The 21,749-nt window shown below is 41.0% G+C and overlaps 1 long non-coding RNA gene across 4 annotated transcripts in view; it reads right to left on the reverse strand.

The window, feature by feature from the left end:
* The window catches only part of LOC103347699 (uncharacterized), a 227,992-nt gene that overhangs the window by 132,998 nt on the left and 73,245 nt on the right, over positions 1-21,749 (reverse strand). For 3 of the 4 annotated variants that reach the window (XR_016229454.1, XR_016229457.1, XR_016229455.1), the window contains one exon: positions 16,746-16,873. This is a non-coding gene — a long non-coding RNA (uncharacterized LOC103347699). Of the gene's footprint in view, positions 1-16,744; positions 16,874-21,749 lie in introns of those variants that run through there. The other variant, XR_016229456.1, reaches the window with a different exon arrangement.

Raw genomic sequence — 21,749 nt, forward strand, 5'->3', positions numbered from 1 at the left:
ATGAAGGTACATTCATCTGAGGAGAGGACTAAATAAGCTGTTATATTTCAAACATACAAAGACTACAAAAATGAACACTTTGAAACTGTAAGTAGGAGCGTTTCTTTCCTGCAAGTCACCATGAATCAGATTAGACACCAAAGGGAAGGTTACAAAAAAAGTCCTTTTCCATCAGGTTCAGAAGCGTGAATATGCGCTGTTTGTAGTGAACTGAATGCCTAATACTGGATGCTTTCCAAGAAAAAGCAAAAGGTGAGCCACCAGAGCAGTCATGGGAAATTCAGGTGTATCCTTTGTTGGTAAGGACAAAAATAAGGTGCCTTAGCTGAGCCAGTGCTGCAGCAAACAGAAATCAGTTGTATACAGCTTGGGAGGTGCCCAGGGGACAGAGCTACGGATTTTACCTTTAGAGAGCCAAAATGGGTGCCAAAAACCATGCAGAGGAATAGTCCTAAGCTTCCTATGGCAGTACCTATGGGAAGTTAAATATCTCTTATCTGCTAATATCCCCAAGGAATGGAGTTTTCTGCCAGCTGGAGATCCCATAGGAAAGACCGGTATCTAAGTTTTGGATGATGTCCCAGGAAACCAGGTGAGGGCTGGAACTGTGGAAAGAGAGTCAGGATATGTAATTCCTAGGAAAGCTGGATGAGAGTTATTGGCACTGCACTCAGGCAAGGGAGAAGAGGCTAGGTGTGTCAATGAAGGGTGGCTGTGTGCATTTCAGAGCCTAGGAAACGTTTATGGAAGAAATTTCAATAAATATGGGACATAAGTTCACTCTTGATGTCCTAAAACATTTTCTCCAGCTGAATTACTGATTCTTAAAGCCACAGTTTAAGGAAGTTCTAAATAACACTGAAGCTAAGATATGCCAAAAATTGGGCAAGATGACCAAATCTGTTTCCTACATCCAAGGGAACAAGCCAAGCCCACCAAAAAGCCCTGTGTGACTTGAAGGGGTCAATAGTTGGGTTTCTGAATCAAACTACCTGGAGTCAAAGGAAGCACTCTGGTCTTCACTAACTTGATTCCCACCCCTTGCTCTGCAAAGGCTGTAAACTGCTCTGCAGCATCCTTCACACCTTTGTCGTCCTTCTCGCTCTTTCTTCACTTATTTCCTGTGGTGTCCTGGAGCCAGCTTGTACCACCCTCCCAACCCTGTGTTCAGAAATGCCTTGCTGGCAGCTTCCCAAGAGCTGAGGTGGGAGTATCCATAAAATGGAAATTGGCAAACACTGCAAATCAAAGCTTTATAGTTTTTTTCTGGAGAACATTTGTTAAATATCTATAATACATCATGCTTGTAGCTGAGAGGTCTTACATGGGAAAAGGGGGGAGGGCTGTGAACCGAGGGGAAGAATGTAAGAAGCTTGGGGATGGGAACCGAGAAGCCCGAGTGGTACACACCACAGAGAAGTGGAGGAGCGCCAACACTGTTATGCCTCCCTCACAAACACACAGTTCGTCTCCAACACAAACTTGGAGTCAACATTTCACAGTCTCTCATTGAGAACCTGTTCTGCAAATCCCATGATGTGGAGGCCATTTTCTACTGATTTGGGGGGTTATTTTCCTTATATAACACTTTTCTGAGGTTTGTGGTACAGAATATATTAATTTAGGTACACCATGCACACTCTCTACTCTGTTATTAAACCTTGCAGCAGATTGTACATTTTATACTCTGTACCACATGAGGCATATTTCCATTTTTTTTCTATTGTGAATCTGAAGTATTTTCATACCCATTCAATCTCCTTTTCCCCTTCCAAACCCTCACCTAACAGTGTGTTCTTTCCTTCCCCCAGTATGCTTCCTATTTACCTTTGAACTCAACATCTTACCTCTTTCTAAAATGTTCCTGAGCCAGATAATTATCAATCCCTCTAGAGCAGGATTTACCTTTAAGGTACACTCAAATAACCTTGGGAATTTTGTTAGAATGCGAGTTTGCATTCAATTTTGCCTTCCACAGCCATCTTTCTCTTCTACCTCTTCTACTTTAAGAATTGCCATCTACATTTTCTGAGGAACAATCCCCCACAGGAGATTGGACTAAGAGCAGAAATATGAATCAAGCACATGCCAGCTAGAGTCAGATTTGCTTTCAAGAATGTGAACTAGAATGTTATCCCAGCTTGACTCTCCCTGCCCCCCAACAGAGACTGAACAGAAATTTGTATGCAGTAATCTTTTCGAGGATCTCCCAGAGAACAGGAATGGAGCTTATGGGGAGTGAAAGAATGAAAGAAGAAAAACCAGTACAAACAGATGTTACTGAACTGGTCATGGCAAAGAACAACAGGTAATTAACAACCTGCTAATGAGCCTTAGTATTATCTCAAACATCTATTCCGCCTTTCTCTTAAGAACAGGAAATGTAAAATGCTTGATAATCCTTTATTTTCCAGTTTTCAATTATTGACTTGTTTCCCCCAGAACACGCCAAAAGTCACCTCCAAATATTATGTTAGGATGAATATGAATTCAGGGGCTTCATTATATTTCATGTATTTCAATCCATTGTAGTTATTATTCTAATTAGTGCTCAAATTATCCCATCTTTGGCCAGTAGAAACTTATTTGTGTTGGCTCCTCAGTCTTTTAGTCCAATTCCAGTAGACTTTAACAGCATCCTTCACTTCTTGTGTAGGGTATTTCAGATAAGCTCTATCCAATACAACTTTTTGTGATGACGGGAATGTTTTACATCTGTGCTTTAAGATCCAACAGGCACTAGCCACATGTGGCTATTAGTATTTAAAATGTGGCTAATGTAACTATGGAAATTAACTTTAAATTTAGTTCTATTTTGATATGTTTTATTTTAAATAGGCCAATACCCTGGTTGCCAACACATTAGAGAGCAAGTTCTAGATTAATTGTATAACAAATGAAGAAATTTAAGTACAGAGAAGCAGGAATGTCTGTGGTAAAAATTTAATCCTTATCGTTATAACAGCACAGTGACTGATTGCATCTAAGTAATTTGTTAATCCTTTGTAAGAAAAGAATTTCTGTGCCTCTCCTCCAGATACTCTAGTTCATTATATACGAGTGATGCTCAGGAATATGTTGTTTTATTGTTGTTATTTTAATGTTGCTGTGTGATTCTGATGAGCAGCTAAATGTAGGAGCCACTACATTAGATTGCTGGAATGTGCCATTTATGTTACAGTTATGGTTCATTGAAAATCATCCCAATGAATCAACTGCCCATCGTGAACTCCATGTGGCCAGTTAGAGGACCACTGTGCTCTGCTAGTCATGTAATTAAGAGCGATGGCAATCGGTACATGGGGAAGCTTGCCTCTCTCCAGCTTCAGAACAGGCCTCTGGCTCTCATTCATCCATAATTAAAAGACACAAAGCCAAGTCAAGAGTGGACCGCCTTCATCCTCAGACCAGCTGTCATGACCCCATTGTACCTCCTTTGTATGTCAAGAACTGTGAGAGCTCTGAGAATTTACCCTGCTTGCCCAGTAACAAGTCAGCCTGCCACAGATTCTTGGATGCTTGAATGGAGACTCCTAGTCCATAGACAAATGACTTCATTACACACAGCATTGCAAGCAATGTGAAATTCAAGTTTATATGGGTTCTTCTTAACCCCCAAAGTGGTAACAGAATAGGCTGGATAAACACTACACACACATACAAATACACACACACATACACACACTCTGGGTTCCATCACAGCTAAAGAATCCCAATGCTTTATGAATGGGCTATAAATCAAACTTGTCACTTCACCCTGAAAAGGATACATTGCCTTTATTGTACTATAGCAAATACAACTTCCCTCTATTCCAGAGGGAGACTCTATTACTATCTTCCAAGGTTGTTAAATATGCAAATATCCTTGATAAAACAGTCTTAAACAAAAGACTATCAATGCCTCTACTTGAAGACATGTGGAAATATGAGAGAATCAAAAGAACTGTGTCACCACATATATTCCCCAGGGCAATATTTCTGGCACATGTGCAGCACAGTGAACCCTAGAATCTAAACAGAGACTACATTATATTTATAAAGACTCTTCTATTCCCTCCCAGATGCAACAACTTTGGCCTTGGCTGTGTGCTCTGTGGAGGGGTAGTAATGTATTGTTGCTAGATCAGTCTTAGAAGTCATGCTATCTGGGTTCACATCTTAACTATGACACTTACCAGCTATGTGTCTTAGGGAAATTTACTTGATCTCTCTGTGCCTCAACTTCTTCATCTACTAAATTGGAATACTGTAACACTTATCTCAAAGTTATGACATAAAAAATATAAAGTATTTAACCCAAGTCATATAGCAAATCTTTAATAAATATTAGTTAATTAGTAAATATTGTTATTACCACTTATTAACTTTTTCCCATGACTTTTCCTGGCATAGTGGACCTACCTACTCATGTGTAACCCTATCACTACTGGCATCTTTAGATTTTTAATTTAGAATTAAAATTCCCAATCCTATCTTACACTCTTCTGCTGCAACCTGAAAGTCAATTTAACATTTGTTGGGTTTGATCTATACCCAGGAGTGGGCAGGCCTTGGATCACTAGCCAATCTGCCACATGTTTTTGTAAACAAACACTTTTTTTTTCTTTAAAAAGTCACATCCATCCATTCACATATCATCTATGGCTGCTATAGTGCTACAACACAAGAATTTAGTAGGAAAGTTTGAAACATTTACTATTGGGCCGTTAAAGAAAAAGTTTGCCAATCTTTGCTTTATTCTATTTATAGATGGTATACAAACTGCCCAATGCTCTTTAGCATAGGTTATTGTTCATTAAGGAGATCAGGTAAGTATAGGAATAAATCACTGTCTTCTCTATTCATTATGTATTACTTACATAGACCATTCATTGGCTAATGTCCATTCCACAAACAAAACATTAGTAAACTGTGGAAGAACATTAGTTTGAAGGGCAGATGTCCTAAACAGCATTCTGGCCTCAGAAGCAGCCCTTAAGGCATTCGATCTGGCTGAAGAGCCCATGAGACTATTTTAGGCATGGAAAGCCAAGACACTCTGGCAAAAAACAAACAAACAAAAAAACCAAACCAAAACAAAACAAAAAACCTAAATGAAAGATCTCTGCAAGTGAGATCCCATTGGAAAGAATGGGCCATCAAAGAAGGAGATACCTTTCTCTGAAGGGAGGAGAGAACTTCCACTTTGACTATGACCCTGTCTAAATAAGTTCAGAGTCGGCGAACTCAAAAGGCTTCCACAGCCTTGGCAACTCATGACAAGAGCCTAGGGAGATTACTGACACCATAAACAAGAGTGTCAATTTGTTAAGTCAACAACAGGAGTCACTGTGCACTGACTCCTCATGTAGGATCTGTCCTTAATGTGTTGTTCAATGTGAATTAACGCTATAACTAGTACTCAAACAGTATTTTTCACTTTATGCTTCTGTGTGGGTGCAAACTGTTGAAATCTCTACTTAATATATACTAAATTGATCTCCTGTATATAAAGAGAATTGAAAATAAATCTTGATGTGAATGGAATGGGAGAGGGAGCGGGAGAAGGGAGGGTTGCAGGTGGGAGGGAAGTTATGGAGGGGGGGAAGCCATTGTAATCCATAAGCTGTACTTTGGAAATTTATATTTATTAAATAAAAGTGAAAAAAAATGAATCCATCTTCAAAGAGGAGTAAATACAGATAGAATATGTCACTTTCATTTCTCCATAAAGTGCATTGACAAATTAATAACCCTCTAATGAAGACAGACAGATGAATATTTATGATGGCCATTGCTGATGAATATTACCCATGACCTATGTGTTTCCTATTAGGTTTCAGAACTGAGTCAGGAGTTATGTTTAGTCCTTATAATTGAGTACATAACAAATCACCACATTATATTAAGCCTTCAGCAATGAAAATTTTTGATATCCACCCAGAGCTTTCAAATTCTCTCACGAAATATCCTTTCAGAAGACAGAGACAGAAAGTTACTTGAGAAACCAAGCTCTAACCAAATAACAGAAATATTTATATATTCAGAGGTCAGGTTTCAATAATCTTCTGAAAGAACACCTCCAAACCAAAAAGGGCAAAAAGGGAGTGTGAGGAAGGAGTGTTTAATAATTATTGGAGGGTTTTTGTTACTAAAGCAACATATTTTAGGATTCTAACAAAAATATCCTATATCCCTGTACCCTAATATGTTTTTTTTTCATTTTCTTGTACTCCCATTTAGACTTCATCTAAACACATACAGATGCTTTCATCCAGTGGACGCTCAAAGACAGTGTGCCCACTAAGAACACCTTTTAAAACACACAAAGATTTATGCACAAAGATGTCCCTCGTCAAGACATCAATATCATTGCATATTAGAGCTAGAAATGTTTTTAACCTCTAGTTGCATATTTGCATCACTTGGAAAGGTTGTTTTAAATACTAGTGGTCTGGACTCACCTGCCAAAGATGTCCATTAAATTAGCCTGGGGTGCATCCAGGCTCAGGTATTAAAGTTCTCGGTGATTCTTCCCCGGGTCTAGTCCAAGTCATTGCTATCCAGGTCAATACTGAGGTCTAGGAGTACATTTGAAGCCTGCTGCCCTTTCCACAGTGGAAAGCTTCCCAGAGCCTGAAGAATCACAAATATAAACAGCCATGATGGCCCTCTATGAAAGAAAATCAGCAGAACTCTACCTGAATGGGTGAATGAGAGCAGAGGTAAGTGGATTTCCAGGGTTCTGAAAATAAGGACTTAGCCTTTCAAAGACTAGAAGAAAACTTTCTTGAAACGTTTAAAGGGCAGATGTTGTAGCACAGTGGATTAAGTTGCTGCATGGGATGCCCGCATCCCATATCAAAGTGCCTGGGATCAAGTTCTGGCTCCTCTGCTTCCTATCCAGCTTTCTGCTAATGTGCCTAGAAGGCAGCAAATGATGGTTCAAGTTCTTGGGTTCCTTTCACCCAAGTGGGAAACCCAGATGGAGTTCCAGGCTCCTGGTTTTGGCCTGGTCCAGCCCCAGGTGCTACAAGCAGTTGGGGAGTGAACCAGAGGAGGGAAGTTATGTGCGTGTATGTGTGGGTATGTGTTTGTCTCCCTCCCCCTTCTGTCTTTCAAATAAATAAATCTTCCAAAGGAAAAAAAAAATGAAATGCTCAAGATCTGCCACTCCATAAATATGAAGTATGATACAATCCCTTATTTGGTGCTGTACCTTTGGCCTAGTTAGTATATACAATTATTATCCAAATATGTGAGGCTATGTTCTCTTGGACATCCTGTCCTCAGTTTAACATTCAACAGGATGGCCACTGTTATTTAGAATTCTCCTGAGAGAGCAGGCCCCAGAGTAGAGACCTGGCACACTCCCTGTCTCTCCTTGCCGTGTTGTTTCAGCTCAAAATGCATCTGTGCTGCCTTTCCCTTTGGGAATTTCCCCTATAGCTGGAGAGTAATCATTATGCAAATACGAAATACTTTGGAAGTTCTAGAAAGGAAGAGAATTTGTTTAAGCAATCCTGTTACTACAGTTTAAATGCGAGATAACAAACAGCTATTGTGATTTGATCTGTATTCAAATTCCACTGTGTGGTTTGTATAATTCTGAATTAAATTAAATTCGACTTTTCCTTGAGATTTGTATATGCCTTTGCCAAAACTTCTGTGTTCCCATAAATCTCCAGATCTATGGACCATTACCCAGTCTGTTTATATTCTCTCTGTGACCTTAAGGCCATTCTGGGAAAGACATTAAAACATTTCTCTCTCGGAATGTTGGTTTGACTGAGACGTTATTTGGATTTTTTAAATAGTCTAAATGCCTGGGGTGAACTGAAAGGAAATGCTGTAGTGTCCACTGTGGCCTAATAAATAGGGCAAGTCATGTTCACTCAGGCCCAGCCCTAAGGGAGAAACAAAGTCCTCCCTCTTGTCCTGAAGGTCAAAACTCCTTAGCTTCCCTTGTCATAGTCTCTGCCCCTACATCCTCACAACTTTCTAAACAATAGACTGCTGGTTAATGATTCTTTATATTAAACTTTCTCTGCACCAATCACCACATGGCTTCTCCCTCCTGGTCTGACCCATACTGATATAGGGCCCTTGTTGGACTCTGAGCTCCCCAGAAGCAAATCACCTGGGTGAGGCAAACACTGGTGGAATTGCAGGCCATTCAAGTTCAAGGTTGGCACCTAACAATGAGTGCCTTCTTAAATGCTGCGCCCTAGGTGCCTCACTTGCCTCTCTTCTCGAGGCCCTGAAGGTGCTGTTTGCTTGCTTGCTTTTTTTTTTTTTTCAGAGTGTTATCTAGCAAAGCCACAGGATTAGTAGGTGCTCATTTAGCATTTAGTCAAAAACTGAATTGCCTTTTCCTCCTCATAATCATTTCCTTAATGTAGTTTGAGAAAACATCGGAGTCTACACACAGTATAGCACGGTGTTCAAACGCGACTTCAAAGTCTTGTAGATCCAGGTTCAATACTAGCCCTACTATGACCCTGAGCAAATTCCTCAGGGCACCTAGGCTTCTTTAGCTGTAAGACAGAGATAATAATAATAACTACTTTGTAGGATTGTGGGAAAGATTCAATAATATTATGTATATAACAGGTTTACCCTAATGCCCTCAAATGTTAGCTTATAGTGCTGATGGGAGGCTAAAGTCCCTTGCCAATATATTGGCCCAAAACTCCCCCAAGTCTGAGTCACAGAATGATGAAATAAAAACCAATATCCATTATGCTTGTAATTAATCTTTCAGAACAGGGTCTAAAGTCACAAAAATTGAACCCTGCCTCTCCATGTCCCAAGAGTCAACCAAAAGCCAAAGTAAACAGGGTTCAGGAAGGAATGTAAAAAACAAAGCAATGGCATCAGTCTCCTTTCCTAAGAGAGAAGGCTTCCTTAGAGAAAATGTGCACCATTTGTTTTTGTTTGTTTTCCATTTCAAAAAACTGAAACTTTAATCAAATTCAGTTCAGTGAGTATTTAAGGCTCCTTACATGTTTCAGGAATTCTGCTCGGCAGTGAAGATTCAGAAATGAGCTCTTTGCTCTCGGGCAGACAGCTGTGGTGCTGTAGAGAGATGCATACTCGTGGAGCAAGGGCTGATTTGAGGGAGGCTCACTCTACCTGAGCAGGAACTCACAGGCTCTGCCAGAGGGAAAGGGCAGGCACTTGGTTAGGCCAGAAATGATCCCCAGAGGAGAAAAAGCTAACATCTTATTGCTCTATATTGTGGAAGTGGAAATTTAAGACCAGAAAGTACTATTAACATTACTCAAATGACCAGAACAAGATGGTGTTCTGTCTGAAACTCACAGTTAATACATTTGTTCGTGTTGAGCTTGTATTGGTACACTCAGACTGCTACAACAAAATGCCGTAACTCAGCAGTTTATAAGCGACAGACTTTTATTTCTCATTGCTCTAGAAGCTAGAAGTCTGAGATCAGAATGCCAGTGTGGTCAAATTCTGGGCAGGACTACCTTCCAGACTGTAGATTAGCTACTTCGGCCCAGCGCGGCGGCTCACTAGGTTAATCCTCTGCCTGCAGCACTGGCACCCTGGGTTCTAGTCCCAGTTGGGGTGCCGGATTCTGTCCCAGTTGCCCCTCTTCCAGTCCAGCTCTCTGCTGTGGCCCGGGAAGGCAGTGGAGGATGGCCTAAGTCCTTGGGCCCTGCACCCACATGGGAGACCAGGAGAAGCACCTGGCTCCTGGCTTTGGATCGGTATAGCACACCGGCCGGCCGGCGCGAAGTGGCTACTTGGGGAGTGAACCAACAGAAAAAGGAAGACCTTTCTCTCTGTCTCTCTCTCTCTCTCACTGTCTAACTCTGCCTGTCCAAAAAAAAAAAAAAAAAAAAAAAGATTACCTACTTCCCTCTGTAACCTTGCTTGGCAGAAGGAGCAAGCAGGTTGCCTGAGGTCTGCTATAAGGGCACTAATCCTGATCATGAGGGTTTTGTCCCTGAGGTGACCTAATTCTCTCCCAATGTCCCCATATCCTAATCACCAGAACACTGGGGGTACAGTTTCAACACATGAACTTGGAGAGGACACAAGCATCCAACCTACAGCAGAGTTTCTAATATTGACAATGAAACTACAATCTGTGAACATTTAACATGTGCTAGACATGTTATATACTTCAAATTACTTTGATCCTTCCAAAAATCCTGGAAGGAGGAATTATCATCACAATTTTACACATAAAGAACCCGAGGCTCTGACAGAATAGTAATTTTTAGCTAGAGTAGTGGAGCTAATATCACCTTCCCCGAGTCTGCTGTTGGCCTGTTACTGCTAACTCTGCCCAATTTTTAGGAGTCCATTTTTCTGCCTGTAAACAAAGTCACACAGGGGCTCTAGAACACTTCTAAAACTGACTAAACTTGCTATGCATTCCTTCATAAAACACTAGCTACCATATAGGCTAGATCCAAATACTTTTTCACAATTGATAATTATATTTTAACAGAAATATACAAGTGCTACCCAAACACAACTGACTTCCTATATTATATCTCTAAAATAGTTCTAACAGATTAATTGTAACTACAAAGAATAACACAAGAAAATGTTTTCAGATTTTTATACCATCCTTTGCCCAGTATGTACAACCCCAGCACAGAACCTGCTGCAGAGTGGTCAGTCAACAAACGTTAGTGCCCTTCTCCTTCTTTTCTTCTGGTGTAAACTATTAAAAATCCAACACTGAGCTGCACAGACATCTTAGCAGAGATGTGCTAGAAAGCAGGCACTCCATAAACTACGGAACAGAAAATCACAGGCTTATCACCCACTGGCATGGTTCATGGCCATCTTCAAATCACCTCTTAAGAGATACTATTGCCAGTTATGGTTTCACCCAGGGAGTGACCATGGCCCAGAGCCTTCCATTCACTTGGCCAGGGACTTTGCAGACCAAAGAGGTCATTCCCAGTCAACAGACATCCTTTGCATTATCCCCTTAATCATTCCCACATTGATGTCAGAAATAAGTTCTCTAAGAGTAACCAAGGAACAGGATTGGAAACTATAAAACTAGGACACCAGAGTAGGCAACACATAACAAGAGATCCCTGAAAAAGCTCTATGAACAGCCCAGGGAATGGCTTTGAGGAGGAGGATGGAGGGAAACAGGGTATATGTATCATGACATATCAATTTAGGCTTTGGTGACATTTGAGCACATATTTCTTGATTTGAGGAGGAGAAATAATGAGATGAAGAGATTCCCACATGCTAAGTACTTTGGCTGGCATGTAGGAGGTACTCAATAAAGAACAGCCATTACCATAAAGATGATATTATTAAAACTTCGCCATTTATTAGGGATGTTACACAAGTGCGGTGTGTCTATGTGCAAGGGACTGTAGAGATGAGTATTGTAGTAAGCTAAAAATTTGCCCTCCCAAAGATACCAGCTCTACTCTTCAGAATCTGAAAGTGTCATCATATTTGGGGGACAAAGAGGGGCGGTGTCTTTGCAGATGACATTAAGTTAGGGGTTCTGAGATGAGAAGGATAATCCCGGGCGATCAGAGTGGATCCTCAGTGCACTCACAAATGTTCTTAGAAAAGAGAGGAAGAGGGATATTTCACACTCAAGAGAGATAGGGGTGGTGGTGGGGAGGTAACACGTCAACAGTGAAGAGACAGCAGAGAGAGACTTGAAGACGCTGACCTTTAAAGACTGGAATGACACAGTCACAAGCTACGGAATGCAAGAAAACAACAGCAGCTGGAAAAGCAGAGAACAAATGCTCTCCTAGAGCTCCTGGAGGTGGACAACGCTGCTGACATCTAGACTTCAGTCCTATAATCTAGACCTCTGGCATCTAAAAAATGTGAAAATACATTTAGATGGTGTTAAGTCGCCATGTCTGTGGGCAGTGGTTATAGCAGCCACAGGACACTAATACAGGTCTTAGCTGACTTTTCAGCTTAGGAAGATTCACCAGTGAATTCCTGTCCAGCATGAGTGAGAGGTGCTGTTCTAGCCAACCGATATTAATTGAATGACTCAGTCTTAATGGTGCTGATAAACTGGTTGAATGGGATGGAGGTGGAGAGGCCTGATTTTTAGTAGATGCTAATTTCTGTCGTATAAATACTCCCACTGTGACCCAATTTCAAAGGTTTAACATCTGGCTGGCAAAATTTCTTACCGTTCAACAACCGTCCTCACAAGCCAGTAGGAGTCAGCTCCGGCCCACTCTCCCCAGGGAGCTTTAAATCAGATGTGAAACTGCTCTAAAGCTGCACTGAACACAATTTATAATTTCTCCTTGATATTGTGAAGGATACTTGCTAGTGTTGTAGTTCCTGTGAGTAAACATGGGGAGCATTAATTACTGCAGCATGCCTACGCGCAGAGTAGCTAATCAACAGCATGGTGGCAGAGCTTACAACGCTGAAGGCATGAGGAGGAAGAGGCAGAAACAGAAGATCTTATGGAGAGTCAGTTGTGGCCGGCGCTGTGGCTCACTAGGCTAATCCTCCGCCTAGAGGCGCCGGCACACCGGGTTCTAGTCCTGGTCGGGGCGCCGGATTCTGTCTCGGTTGCCCCTCTTCCAGGCCAGCTCTCTGCTGTGGCCAGGGAGTGCAGTGGAGGATGGCCCAGGTGCTTGGGCCCTGCACCCCATGGGAGACCAGGATAAGTACCTGGCTCCTGGCTCTTGCCACCAGATCAGCGCGGTGCGCCGCAGCGCGCCTCCGTGGCGGCCATTGGAGGGTGAACCAACGGCAAAGGAAGACCTTTCTCTCTGTCTCTCTCTCTCACTGTCCACTCTGCCTGTCAAAAAAAAAAAAAAAAAAAAAAAGAGTCAGTTGTACATTTTGATCCCTTAGGGAGCTCTGGAAGGAATCCAGTAGAGCCATCACCTTTCTTAGTTCAATTTATAATGATATAAATTATAATAGCAGGGACAAAAATCTTAATCATTTTCTTCGGATGGAATAAGGCTGTATAATCTTCAAAGTGAATTGGGCTTCCGCCTTAAGGAAAATAGAATGAAGGCTTATTTCAACCAGAAACAAATGAAGGATGTAAAATTCAGTCTCTTCAGCCCCATGCTACTGACTTCTGAATAGCATTCCAGCTGTATTTATCTGGGGCTTGGGAAATTTTCCTAGTTCCTGGGAAGAAAGTTAACTAAAACATATGACATCTCTGGCAGGAGTCACAATTTCACACAAAAACTTTCTTGAAAAAAATTTCACATATTGCTTCCCCTGGTGGAATCACTATCTCAAGGGAAAGCCTGAGTTTAAACAGACAATTCTGTTGAATGAAAGTGAGATCTGAATGCTAAATCCAGCAGCCTTTGTTTCTCAAGAAGTTAGAGTCTGAAACTCAGTTTTCATGGGTGACGTTATCACAGAGACAGGTTCTTCTGGATTTTGTTTTTTTTCTGTTTGTAAAGCATAGAAAATTTTTAAACTTCTCAAGTTAAAAAAAAATCAAATACAGTTGTTAATCCTGCAACGGAACAGTGTTTCCTGCAGATAAAATGCTACACAGTATTTGCTATTTATGTGAAACTGGAGGAGGGGGATGGTCACTGGAGGTAGGGTTGGCAGAGATTTAATGTTACATTCCTGAAATAGACTAGTTGTGAAAATTATTGCTTTCAAATTTCAAAATGTACAAGCATGCACACACAGAGTGTTCAAAAAGTTCATGGAAATTGCATGATGTTATGAAAAACTATATGTGGATTTCAAAAATTTTTTGCACCAAAATAATTTATCCTTTTACTTCTATTTTCCATTAAATTTCTGAAGTCCTACTATACATACATGTGTGTATATGAATGTCTTACAGAAACAAAAGTAACACCGTTATTAACCAACCTTGCTAGCAAAGGAAAGTAAAACCATTTCAACATTAAAGGGTGAAGTCACCAGCTATATTTCAATAGGAATGTGGCTCATAGATTTGTGCTGCCACATGTAGCACAGCTAGGTTCAAACTACAAGGCTGTCTGATGCCAGACCTCAGAGTATGCCCTACAAGTTGATCATCACAGTGAGATGTTATTCAAAGGCCTGACAAACACCTACCACAGGCAGCATGTTTAACATCCACAGGAAGGGGAGAGTCAGAGCTAGGAGGGTGGAAGAATAGATTTCAGCCCCTTCTTTTAACTTGAAAATTATTAATTTACTTATTTCCACTTTGATTTGAAAGGCAAAGAGACAGGGAGAGAAACAGAGATCTTCCATCCATTGATTCACTGTCCTGATGGCCACGACAGCCAGGGTTGGACAAGGCTGAAGCTGGGAGCTCAGAACTCCATCTGGGTCTCCCATGTAGGTGACAGAGACCCAAGTGCTTGACCTTGGCCACAAGTCTACCACTGAGTCCCCTCTTTAGCAGCACTGAAAAGACAGAGGTGGAAGATCTAGACTTGTAACTATCTCATAGGCTTTGTCATATAAAAACGGACAATTTGCTTAAAATAGCAAAAGCTTGAAACAGCAAAAACACTGATCATTTTTAATGTTGCTACTGTATTGATTATTTTACTTACAAAATTAGGTATACCTTGCAGAGAACTCTATGAAAGTCTTTTCATTATACATTTTCATGAGCCCCAAAGTAACTTCCTTCCCCTATTACAAGGCTATCAGAACTAATTTGCCTATAGAAATTTTATGCAAAAACCCCTGAAAAGACTAAGAATCCAAACACATGAGGTAGGAAAAGAAAGAGACAGTGTGGAGAAATAACGATTCACAGGTAACACAGAAGTACAAACTCTTACATCTGAATACTTAATTTCAATGTTACTCAAGAATTTCAAAACATGTTCTTGCTTTTGGATAAAATCAGTAACATGAAATGAGATGGTCATAGACAGAGGCAGGAAAAATGACTAGAAGATGTTTGTAAAATTCCCACACCAAAGAAACAACCTTGAGCAGTAAAAGGAACATGGGTTTGGGATATATATATATATATATATATACACACACACACACACACATATATATATACATATACATATATATACATACACACACATATATATATAGCAACTATAAAAAATTAAATTGAGGGGCTGGCATTATAGCATAGCAGGTAAAGCTACCTCCAGCCACTCTGGCATCCCATATGGGTGCTGGTTGCTCTACTTCCAATCCAGCCCTCTGCTAATAGCCTGAGAAAGCAGCAGAGGCTGGCCAAAGTACATACTCCGCTGCCACCCATGTGGGAAACCTGGAAGAAGCTCCTGGTTTCAGCCTGGCCCATCACTGGCTGTTGTGGTCATCTGAGGAGTGAACCAGAGAATGGAAAAATCTCTTTCTCTGTGTCTCCCTCTCTGTAACTCTGACATTCAAAATAAATGTTTAAAAAAAGTTTTTAAAAATTGAACAATAGGCCGGCGCCATGGCTCAATAGGCTAATCCTCCGCCTGCAGCGCTGGCATACTGGGTTCTAGTCCCAGTCGGGGCACCGGATTCTGTCCCGGTTACCCCTCTTCCAGGCCAGCTCTCTGCTGTGACCAGGGAGTGCAGTGGAGGATGGCCCAAGTGCTTGGGCCCTGCACCCCATGGGAGACCAGGATAAGTACCTGGCTCCTGCCATCGGATCAGCGCAGTGCGCCGGCCGTGGCGGCCATTGGCGAGTGAACCAACGGCAAAGGAAGACCTTTCTCTCTCTCTCTCTCTCTCTCACTGTCCACTCTGCCTGTCAAAAATAAATAAATAAATAAATAAATAAATAAATAAATAAATTTTTAAAAAATTGAACAATAAATATACCAGATGATAACTATGAAATAAATGCTATGTTTTTAGAGTTCTATTCTTTTGAGAAAAGTAATAGGTGTGGGGTTGGCGCCATGGCACAGCAGGTTAATCCTCCGCCTGAGGTGCCGGCATCCCATATGGGCGCCGGTTCTAGTCCCAGCTGCCCCTATTCCAATCCAGCTCTCTGCTGTGGCCTGGGAAGGCAGTATAAGATGGGCCAAGTGCTTAGGCCCCTGCACCCACATGGGAGACTGGGAACAAGCACCTGGTTCCTGGCTCTGGATCGGCACAGCTCCAGCCATTGCGGCCATCTGGGGAGTGGGCCAATGGATGGAAGACCTTTCTCCCTGTCTCTCCTTCTTTCTGTCTGTAACTCTACCTCTCAAATAAATAAATAAAATCTCTTAAAAAATAAATAATAAAAAGTAATAGGTGAATTATATAATTTGAAAATATTTTAAAATTCCTTTTGAAAATGATATAACCTTTACTGCAAAAAAAAAAAGTTTTCAAAGATTTACTTATTCATTTGAAAGTCTGAGCCACAGAGAGGGAGAGGCAGAGGGAGACAGAAACAGGTCTTCCATCAGCTGTTTCACTCCCTAAATTGCCACAATTGTCAGGGTTAGGCCACGGTAAGGCCAGGAGCTTTATCCAGGTCTCCCACATGGTGCAGGGGCCAAAGAACCTGGGCCATCTTCCAATGCTTTCCCAGGTGCATTAGCAGGGAGCTAAATCTGAAGTGGAGCAGCTAGTACACAGACTGGCACCCATATGGGATGTCACTACTGCAGGTGGAGACTTAATCCACTATGCCACAGCATTAGCCCACAAAAATTTTTATTAAATGTTCAACTTAACAAAAGATCACACATATAAGTGATTTGTACATAAGAAAAGCATTCATTAAATTATTTTCTAGAATTAAGTTTTCATTTTATTATGAGGAATGCACTCAATTTCAAATTATCAATATTTGAAAATAGCTCTTCTATACTTACATGGCAGGGGAAATATAATGATCATGAAGGTGGTTTTTCAAGGTGAGGCTTATCCATTGCATTCCAGATGTGCTGACCCCTGTGATTTCCACATTGTGGGAAACATGAAAATGCATTCTCATTTTCCCCTGTAGGAAAAAAAAAGTAGCTGTTCTATAAATAGGACATTGAGACAATGTATACCGCACAGTAATGTGTGGTGTACTGCACTGCTACCTGAAGACTCTAACATGTTGCTACTTGTGGTTATTTGTTGATGAGCTTTGGCCTGTGTGCATGAGAGTAAGATAAAACAAAGGCTCAAAGTGATGGAGAATCCACAATCGCTGCTTTTTTGACAGTCTATTCACTGGTTATGATATACTTACAAATTCAATATAAATAATGAAATTCTCCTTTTAAAGTGGTTAGATAATAAGTGTGTCCTTGTTGGAATAAACTGTGATACAGTAGAATCACTTGGCAAAGTTCAACGATGGACAAAAGAAATAAAGATCAGAGCCAATGCACCTCATCCAAAGGTACTGGGAACCTACAATTTCAGTGGTGGTTTGGATGAGTCTGATTGTTTAGTTTCCAAATAGTCTACTTCTCTAGAGGTAAAAAAATGGTATTGGCTTTGGTTCATTCAAATAATTGGCCTGTGTCTCCTAAATGCATGGGTTATCCACAAGTTTGTGAACAAAGGCAGGAACAATCTTATAAATTTGTTGGGTTTCAAAATAGGCATCTGTTTAGCACACCTAAAACGATGCAATGAGGAACCAACAGGACAATGAAAGCATGGTACTCCTGGGTTTACTACTGTCCAAGATGATGTCAGTTTTGACGTGAGAAAGCCATATTATTCTCAAATGGCAAGGACAGCAATGATGTCAAAACAAGCTATGTCATGTGAAACTGACAACACACTGTTAAAAATGTGATATAACCTCTTGACACACTGTTAAAAATGTGATGTAACCTCTTGAAATGGTTTAATCTTTTCCACCAAAAGTAATTGTTGAACGAGTCATGAAAGTCACTTCTTTGTATGTTGTGTATCATACGAGCAGGTATCATATTTGTCCAATATCCTATTTGCAGGATGGCTTGTATATGCAAAAGATACTACATTGTCCCTGTGTCCTATTTTCAAGACAATATGTATTTTCGTTCATTTTTCAATTTTTTTAATTTGAAAGGCAGAATTACAGAGAGGGAAGAGACAGAGAGAGATCTTCCATCTACTGGTTCACTCTCCAAATGGCCACAATGACCAAGGTTGTGCCAGACCAAAGCCAGGAGCTTGGAGCTTCTTCCGGGTCTCCCACATGAGTTCAGGAGCCCAAGTACTTGAGCCATCCTCTGCTGCTTTCCCAGGCACATTACCAGGGAGCTGGATCAGAAGTGGAGCAGCTGGGTCTCAAATCAGTATCCATATGGGATGCCAGCATTGCAGGTGGCAGCTTAATCCTCCACACCACAACACTGGCCCTTGTATTTTATTCTTAGTGATAATAAAGATATAAGCTCAAGATTATTATTCCCAACATATTTTAATGTACCTGTGTCAATTCCAATGGAATATCTGCAGAATTGAAAGCCTGGGACTTAATAGATTAAGTAAGATATAGGTCAACATTTGAATCCTGGTTGTCCAGTTACAAGCTGTCCAATGATGCTGGACAATTTCCCTTATTCCTCTGAGCCCTAATTCCCTCATTTCTTGAATAGGATAATTATGAGTAATTCAGAAGCTGGCGCCGCGGCTCACTAGGCTAATCCTCTGCCTTGCGGCACCGGCACACCGGGTTCTAGTCCCGGTCGGGGCGTCGGATTCTGTCCTGGTTGCCCCTCTTCCAGGCCAGCTCTCTGCTGTGGCCAGGGAGTGCAGTGGAGGATGGCCCAAGTCCTTGGGCCCTGCACCCGCATGGGAGACCAGGAGAAGCACCTGGTTCCTGCCATCGGATCAGCGCGGTGCGCCGGCCGCAGCGCGCCGGCCACGGCGGCCACTGGAGGGTGAACCAACAGCAAAGGAAGACCTTTCTCTTTGTCTCTCTCTCTCACTGTCCACTCTGCCTGTCCAAAAAAAAAAAAAATGAGTAATTCAGAAGATTTTTGAGAAGATTCACAGCAGAAACTCAATACCTCTAATTACATCCAATAGCCTGACAGGTCCACTAGGTGGTTTCTGGGAGGCTGTGAGTAGCGGAGGCAGATTTATGTAGTTGGTGTCTGTGGAGTGTATTTGTGTTCCCAGAGGCAGGAAGGGCTGAGGTGTGTGAGGGCTCCCAGCTCCTACACTGCATCTGAACACCCACCCTCACTGGAGGAGTCTCCTGACAGTGAGTCTCCTGACACCGAGATGATCTGTGTTACTCATATCACCCACTGGGTAGGAGAAGCCCCAAAATTCTCACCCTGATTCTCAGCCAGCTCTTGACCAGATTTCCTCCCATTTTACCCCTCCAGGGAGTCATCAAGGAATCAGGCCATACGAGGTAGCCAGAGGGCTTGCTGTGACCCCACAAGTTCTTCTGTCCCCTCTATTAAATCTTGTACCTAAAGGCAGGGCAGCAATGAGGTACAGAGCACAGAATCCGAAGCCAAACCACCCTGTTTTCGAAGCCTCCCTGTGGGTACAGGTATTCAGCTTGGCGATTAAGAGGGTCACCCACATCCCATATTGGAGCACCTGCGTTCGAGTCCCACCTCTGCTTCTGGTTCCAATTTACTGCTAAAGTGCACCCTAGGAGGCAGCAGGTGGCAGCTCAAGTAATTGGGTCTCTACCACCCACATAGGAGACCTAGACTGAGATCCCTGGCTCCTGGTTTTGGACTGGTCTAGTTTGAGTGTGTTGCAGCATTTGGGGAGTGAACCAGGTGATGGTAAATCTCTTTCCTTTTCAAATAAATCAATCAAATAAATAAAACAAACCATAAAAACCCTGCCTTTGGCATGTGCCATCTCTAAGCATCCATTTATCCTATACTGTTAAATATCCTAATAATAGTACCTATCTTGTAGTGCAATTAGAATAATTAAATTCAAGGTATACTGAATGCTATCTCTATGCTGAGAACTCGTTTAAGGGCTTTGAGTAAATTAACTAGCTCATTTATTACTTCAGCTCTATGTGAAGCACTGTTATTCCCATTTTACAGAAATGGAAATGGAAACTTTCCATTGCTTGTGCAGGAGCCACAGGAAGTATTAGTTTGGCTTCAAGTTCATGTTGTTAACCACTATGCCTCTGAGCCCCTCTAAGAAGAGTAAATAAAATAATGTCTGTTCAACTCTTAACACAGTTCAGGCACTTAGAAATCAGGACATTCTCTGTAACTATTGTGATATACAAGAATAAGACAACAAGTTCATGGAAAATAGAATTAAGAGATAAATTTGTTTTGGTGTAAAACAGTTTTGAAACCCATGCATAATTTTTCATTCCACCCATTTTCTATGAGCTTTTTATAAAAATTTTCTACTAATATGAAAAGAACACCTTTTATGCATTCCATAGGTACAGTTCTAAGAAGACAACCACACTCCCTTCAATCCCCTGCTCCCCCAAAACCTCCTCCTTCCCTCCCCTCTCTTCATCAGTTTTTATGAAGACATAATTTTAATCCAGTCTGTATTCACAGATTTAATTCACCACTAATTATAATATTCAACAAGTAAAAAGGAAGAAGGCCAAAGTTGCAAAGGAGTATAAACATAAGCTAAAAATGACAATCATATCCCAAACTGACCATTTCATTCCTATACATTTTTGTATTCTATATTAGCTTCAACATATCAGAAAACATATGGTATTTGTCTTTCTGAATTGCCTTATTTCACTAAGCATAATGGGTTCCAGTTGCATCCATTTTGACGCAAAAAACAGAATTTCATCCTTTTTATAGCTGAATAGTATTCCATATTTTATATATATATATATATATATATATATATATATATATATATATATACACACACCACATTTTCTTTATCTGGTCATCAGTTGAAAGACATCTGGGTTTATTCCATATCTGAGCTATTGTGAAGGAGCTGCAATAACCATGGGGGTACAAATAACTCTTTTATATTCTGATTTCATTTCCTTTGGATAAATTCCCAGGAATGGGATAGCTGGGTTATCATACTATATTCAAATCACTGAGGGATCTCCCTATTGTATTCCACATTTGTTGTACTACCCCACCAATAGTGGGTTAGGGTACCTTTTCCCCCCACATTTTCACCAGCATTTGCTGATTTCTGTATGACAGCCACTCTAACTGGGGTGAGGTGAAACTTCATTGTGGTTTTGATTTGCATTTCCCTGATGGCTAGTGATTTTGAGCATTTGTCCACATGTCTGTTGGCCATTTGAATTTCATCCTTTGAAAAATTCCTGTTCATGTCCTTTACTGATTTCTTAGCTGGATTGTTTGTTTTGTTGTCGTTGAGTTTCTTGAGCTTATAGAGTCTAGATATTAACCCTTTATCAGTTGCATAGTTAGCAAATATTTTCTCCCATTTTGTCAGGTGGCCTATTCACTTTGTTGTTCCTTTGCAGTGCAGAAGCTTCTTAGCTTGATGTAATCACATTTGTCTATTTTTGCTTTTATTGCCTATGCTTCTGGGGTTTTTCCAAGAAGTCTTTGCATACACCAATGTCTGCAGAGTTTCCCCCAGTGTTTTCCTCTAGTAATTTGATGGCATCAGGTCATATATTTAGAACCTTGATCCATTTTGAGTTGATTTTTGTATAAGGTATAAGGTAGCAGTCTTGTTTCATACTTCTGCTAACATAGATCCAATTTTCCCAGTACCATTTGTTGAAGAGACTATCCTTTCTCCAGGGATTGATTTCAGCTTGTCAAAGGTTAGTTGGATGGATATGTGTGGATTAATTTCTGGGATTTTTATTCTGTTCCATTGGTCTATAGGTCTATTTTTGTGCCAGTATCAGGTTTTTTGACTATAACTGCCCTGTAGTATGTCTTGAAATCTGGTATTTTGATGCCTCC

The sequence above is a fragment of the Oryctolagus cuniculus genome, chromosome 2, assembly GCF_051225735.1.
Source record: "Oryctolagus cuniculus isolate XC-2025 breed Fujian yellow rabbit chromosome 2, ASM5122573v1, whole genome shotgun sequence".
NCBI classification, from domain to species: Eukaryota; Metazoa; Chordata; class Mammalia; order Lagomorpha; family Leporidae; genus Oryctolagus; species Oryctolagus cuniculus.